This window comes from Oncorhynchus tshawytscha, linkage group LG07 (assembly GCF_018296145.1).
Source record: "Oncorhynchus tshawytscha isolate Ot180627B linkage group LG07, Otsh_v2.0, whole genome shotgun sequence".
Taxonomy (NCBI): Eukaryota; Metazoa; Chordata; class Actinopteri; order Salmoniformes; family Salmonidae; genus Oncorhynchus; species Oncorhynchus tshawytscha.
The window spans coordinates 38,772,009-38,778,704 of NC_056435.1; positions in this window are offsets into that span (position 1 = coordinate 38,772,009).

Below are 6,696 nucleotides of genomic sequence, written 5' to 3' on the forward strand. Positions count from 1 at the left end.
ACCCTTTTCCCACCTGTGTTTGTGGGAGGTTGACTCTGTTTAGAGCACTTTGCATTTGAGCTTCAGATTCAAGGCACCAATGAAATGTAACACTAGTACATAGCACATTTTTACTTCCTATATACAGCTCAAGATTTCAGGGAAAAATAACACTGGAAAGCATTTGTTAAGTCATTGAGCAATCTGATTGGAGATGCTGGTATGCATAGACTAATCAGATGTTAAATTCTGGGATGCACTGGACTGGATATTATTCTACCACCAATCTGAAAGAGCAGATCAAGATCCAGAGTCTTTGACTGAGCTCATCATAAAGAGCCTGAAACAATCAGCTTAATAACTGGGGCTGGCTGGGTAATGGGTAATTTTGTGAGGCCTTTATGACAGTGACAGGCAGCAGACCAGGGGTAGCTTGTGTGGACACTGTTGAGGACAAAGGTTATGTCTGGGTGATTCTGGCTCATAACATCATGATGGGGAGTCAGAAGTACCCGAGCCTCCCTGTCCACTGTGCCCTTGCCTGACAGACCACCTTTCTCTCCCACCTCCCTTTCCTTCCTGGCCTGGCACATGGCAAGCGTCCCAGATTCCCAAATGCCAACGGATAGCTTAAGACGTGACAGTTGCCCTCTGCAACTTGAGTGTACGTCTATTACATTCCCAGAAGTGTTGAAAGGAGGTGACATTTGGCGTGTGGCCCCTATAAACCCCCTACCTCCTTTCCTTGTTCCTCATTACCTCATTTCCCCTGTCCCCCTGCCCTGCAATGGCAAAGACCCAACATGGGGCACTAGCCAAGCCAAATAACACGCTGCACTTGACATTCATCATTTATTGATATGCCCTGCTTTAATTGCAGCTGGAGAGCCTCACATAGTGGATGAACCGTGGGGAAGGAAGGCCCTCCTGCCTCGGCTCCACACTCAGCACACTGGCCTCTGCTCAATGCTGGGGTTATACAACCCTGGTGACACGCAGCTGCCTGCCTAACGCCTTGCTGGGGTTTTCTATAATTTCCCTCTCCACACGCTACTCCCTACTCACTACTCCCTACTTACTATTCACTACTCACTACTCACTACTCCCTACTTACTTCTCTGTACTTACTACTCCCCACTGACTATTCACTACTCCCTACTTACTATTCACTAGTCCCTACTTACTATTCCCTACTTACTATTCACTACTCCCTACTTACTACTCCCTACTTACTTCTCTGTACTTACTACTCCCCACTGACTATTCACTACTCCCTACTTACTATTCACTAGTCCCTACATACTACTCCCTACTTACTATTCACTACTCCCTACTTACTATTCACTACTCCCTACTTACTATTCACTACTCCATACTCACTACTCCCTACTCATTACTTACTATTCACTACTCCCTACTCACTACTTACAGTACTCCTTACGTTTACTCCTTACTCCCTACTTACCACTCCCTACTGACTAATCCCAACTCACTACTCCCAATTTACTTGTCCTTACTCACTACTCACTACTCACTACTCCCTACTTACTTCTCTGTACTTACTACTCCCCACTGACTATTCACTACTCCCTACTTACTATTCACTAGTCCCTACTTACTATTCCCTACTTACTATTCACTACTCCCTACTTACTACTCCCTACTTACTTCTCTGTACTTACTACTCCACACTGACTATTCACTACTCCCTACTTACTATTCACTAGTCCCTACATACTACTCCCTACTTACTATTCACTACTCCCTACTTACTATTCACTACTCCCTACTTACTATTCACTACTCCATACTCACTACTCCCTACTCATTACTTACTATTCACTACTCCCTACTCACTACTTACAGTACTCCTTACGTTTACTCCTTACTCCCTACTTACCACTCCCTACTGACTAATCCCAACTCACTACTCCCAATTTACTTGTCCTTACTCACAACTCCCTACTCACTACTCCCAATTTACTTGTCCCTACTCACAACTCCCTACTCACCACTCCCAATTTACTTGTCCTTACTCACAACTCCCTACTCACCACTCCCAATTTACTTGTCCCTACTCACAACTCCCTACTCACTACTCCCAATTTACTTCTCCCTACTCACCACTCCCTACTTAATACTCCCTACTTAATACTACCTACTCACTACTCCCTACGTAATAATCCCTACTTAATAGTCTCTACTCTCTGCTTAATACTCCCTGCTTAATACTCACTACTCCCGACTCACTACTCCCTACTTAATACTCCCTACTTAATACTCCCTGCTTAATACTCTCTACTCCCTACTTAATACTCCCTACTTTATACTCTCTACTCCCTACTTAATACTCCCTACTCTTTACTCCCTACATGTTAAGAACTACTCTCTACTTAATAGTCTCTACTCCCTGCTTAATACTCCCTACTTAATACTCACTAGACCCTACTTAATACTCCCTACTTAATACTCCCTACGTGTTACTCCCTACTTACTACTATCTACTATCTGCTCTATAGGCTGAGGGGGAGGATGTGCAGTCATTATCTACTAACTTGGAGTGGGGTGGAAGAGGGCTTTGACTGGTGTGCGACTGATTGAAGATCCCCTCAAACACAACCTCTAATCCTTGGATAGTGAGATCGATAGTGAGATCTCATTGTGGGAGATGCTACACTACAAGAGCATAGAGATACACAGATTGTCAATGTGAAAACGCAATCTTGATCAAGTATGGGAAAGATTGGCTTTTCACAGTTTGTGCTGTATTCAGTACAGACAGCTACACATTGTTTTGACTCAAACACTCCAATATGGCTTTTCTGTTTTTATTCTATATCTGGACTGGGATTGATTCATCTGCATAAGCAGCAATAGCAATGATATATTGAGCATTGAGGCTTAAGTAGCGCAACTGTGGCTGCTACATTAACGGCAAGGTCATTGACAGCCACACTGATTGTTATTCTTATAAATGAATCCCCCAGGACGATGAGCGAGGTAAACCTGGATCAATTCTGGTGCTCAGCAGACAAGGACAGTGATCGCTGAAACCCAGGCTGATATTTCCCTGTCATGTTGCATTTACACTACCTTGAACACCTCAGTGAATCGACATTGGTCTAAATACCGGGGGATCAATTTGTGCTAGTAGCTGTCACGAAAGTGATGTTTCATACAGCCTTGCTTTTGACACATTAAATAGCTTCTCACAGTTTTTAGATAAAAAGTCTTACATAAATCATCCTGTTCTGTACTCTCGGTACACACTGCATACTACAGAGATACAGTGGAGATGTGATAGCAATAAACCTATAGTGTGAAAGATAAGTATGGACTTTGACAAATATTATCTGCAGAATATGAATGGCCTATTTGTGCCTTAGTAGAACAATACTGAACAGCCCACATGTGGAGACTTGTCCAAAATCCACCCCAGCATCTCCCTCTCTCTGGCAGCCATTATGAGGATCTTGAAGCCCTGTGCCATCACTCTCTAGTTACCACACTGCACCACCATTATCACACTGAGAAAAAGATACCACTGCCCCAGGGGTCATGGAGGAATGAGCCTCAACAACCACTTTGATGGTGTTGTTTATGTCTAATTGTACTGACATCTTATGGTAATCAGGCCTAATTTAAAACCAAAATCAAGGATCCTTCAAAGGTTCCTATTACTCAGCCTTGCTCTTACACTGCATTAGACAGCCAAGAGAATGTACACACAACCTCTGGCATTTCACAATCTCTGGCATTTCAAATACACCCATTATTGTCTTTGAGGCCCCCACAACGGCCCATTTTTTCCCCCCATTATTGGCAAAATAATGATTATTAAGCTAAAAAACCAAAAAGTTAGACAGGCCCAATAAGCTGGAAATGAATCAGCCCATCTGGCATTTGCCCAAAATGCCAGATGGCCAGTCCACCTCCGACTCACAAGATAACGTTTTATGATTGAGCATAAACAGTACAGCTGTCCTCAGGGAGATAGAGGCCATTATACCTGCTAGGAGTGGAGCTGCAGATGCATTTCAATGTGGAAACCTCTCCATTTTAACTAAGGACGCTATTCAATCAGTATTCCTGAAGTTCAGCGTTACAGCGTGATTGAAATTTAAAAGGTAAACACTGCATATGTCAGGTCAGTTCGAAAATTACCTTCACATTTATATTGCACAACCTGTAACGCTTCAGCGATACAGGTTGAATAGAGCATTAAATCCCTCTCAACTCTCAGTCCATTTTATTCTTAGCTGCTTGGTAATTACTCAGCTGGCACAAACAGGCCACAACAGGATGGGAGGAAGCAATATCCTAAACACTTTCATGAATATATATATATATATATATATATATATATATATATATAGTTATAAAAAAATGTTGATAAAAAAAATACACTTGGAAATGACACTCATATAGCCTACGGTCTTTGAATTTGTCAATTTAGACAAAGTGCATTCGGAAAGTATACAGACCCCTCGACTTTTCCCACATTTTGTTACACTGCAGCCTTGTTCAAAGATTGATTCAATTGTTTTTTCCATCATCAATCTACACACAATACCCCATATTGATGAAGCAAAAACAATTTTTTCAAAATTTGTACAAATTTATTTAAAAAAAACGGAAATAGCACATTTAGTCCTTTGATGAATCACCTTTGGCAGCGATTACAGACTCAAGACTTCTTGGGTATGTCGCTACAAGCTTGGTACACCTGTATTTGAGGAGTTTCTCACATTCTTCTCTGCAGATCCTCTCAAGCTCTGTCAGGTTCGATGGGGAGCGTCGCTGGACAGCTATTTTCAGGACTCTCCAGAGATGTTTGGTTAGGTTCAAGTCCGGGCTCTGGCTGGGCCACTCAAGGACATTCAGAGTTTTGTCCAGAAGTCACTCCTGCACTGTCTTGGCTGTGTGCTGAGGGTCGTTGTCCTGTTGGAAGGTGAACCTTCATCCCAGTCTAAGGTACTGAGCACTATGGAGCAGGTTTTCATCAAGGATCTCTCTGTACCTTGCTCCGTTAATCATTCCCTCAATCCTGACCAGTCTCCCAGTCCCTGCCGCTCAAAAACATCCACACAGCATGATGATGCCACCACCATGATTCACTGTAGGGATGGTGCCATGTCTCCTCCAGATGTGACTCTTTGCATTCAGGCCAAGATTCTGGTTTCATCAGACCAGAGAATATTGTTTCTCATGGTCTGAGAGTTCTTTAGGTGCCTTTTAGCAAACTCCAAGCAGGCTGTCATGTGCCTATTACTGAGGAGTGGCTTCCGTCTGGCCACTCTACCATAAAGGCCTCATTTTGGCCGGGTGGCCAACTTTAGGAAGAGTCTTGGTGGTTCCAAACTTCTTTTATTTAAGATTGATGGATGCCACTGTGTTCTTGGCGACCTTCAAAGCTTCAGGAATGTTTTGGTACCCTTCCCCAGATCTGTGCCTCAACACACTCCTGTCTCGAACCTCTACAGACAATTCCTTCGACCTCATGGCTTGGTTTTTGCTCAACTGTGGAAGAAGTTAAGATGTCTGAATACTTTCCAAATGCACTGTAAATCATTTAGAGTCCTGGGTCTGTTTAATACAAAATCCCTGGTCCAAAAAAACCATGCAAAAAAAGTCAGCTCATTCAGTGTCTTTGATATAAAACCTGTCAGTGTTATTATTTAATTTTCATAACAGTGGCGCTAAATCCTAAATAGAACACAAAGCACTATTAATAAGCAATCTGTGGCTTGGCCATGAATACAGAGATGGCTTGCCGACCACAGTCTGGGTAACACTGCTCATAGATACTCTGCCTGGCAAGTCTTCACACAAATCATCAGTCTAGTAATGAAAGAATGCCCAGCCTCCATTAAGCTTGGCATTTATGGTATAATAGAGATGTGCTTTTCCCTTGCAAAACATATGAAACACTACATCATGGTGCTGGAATAGGTCAAAAAAACTTCAGCTCACACCATAAATCAGGGATGTAAGATATTGATTTAAAGATGACGAGGTCCTGTACACCGTATATGAGTTGCTGTTATTCACTGACACCTGGAGCTGTTTGCATTGCCAAACACTATGCATGTTATGGGTCACTATTGGTAATAATAGCTCAGGCAGTTTTTCTATTTACCCATTGATATACAGTATACTCCACATTCTCCCATTACATCCCATCAGACTGAGCTTGCTACTATTCCAACTCCCTCCAAGTCTCTCAGGACCCCGCTCCTCCACTCCACTCGGTCCCTGTGCTACAACCTTGGTCTAATTCCATTTCCCTTTTGCTACAGATCCCATTTGGGAAATCTAATTTAGAGTCTGAATTCAAATCTGTTCCACAGTTATGGTTTGAGAGGCAGTCACTGGTCCCTTTGTGTTTTACCATTAAGGGTATAGACTCTAGACACACAGGGGATTGATGGCTGTATGAAGCAGTTGTAGCCTAATCTTCCGTGCCAGTGCATCAAAATTATAATTGTATATCCTGAGCTGACTAAAAGTGCTGATGTTTGGCTCACAGTACAAACAAGGGCAAAGGTTTTTATGTGCAGGTCATTTCCATTTGCAGGGATAACTAATGAAGCTGTCTGACTGTGCCGTGGGCAGGTTGTGCAATGGTGTCTGTCTGTCACTCCGGGACAAGATCTTCTCGGCAATGGTGATGTAACTGTGAGGCTGTCTATCAAAGCATTTCTCGTCATTGTGAGA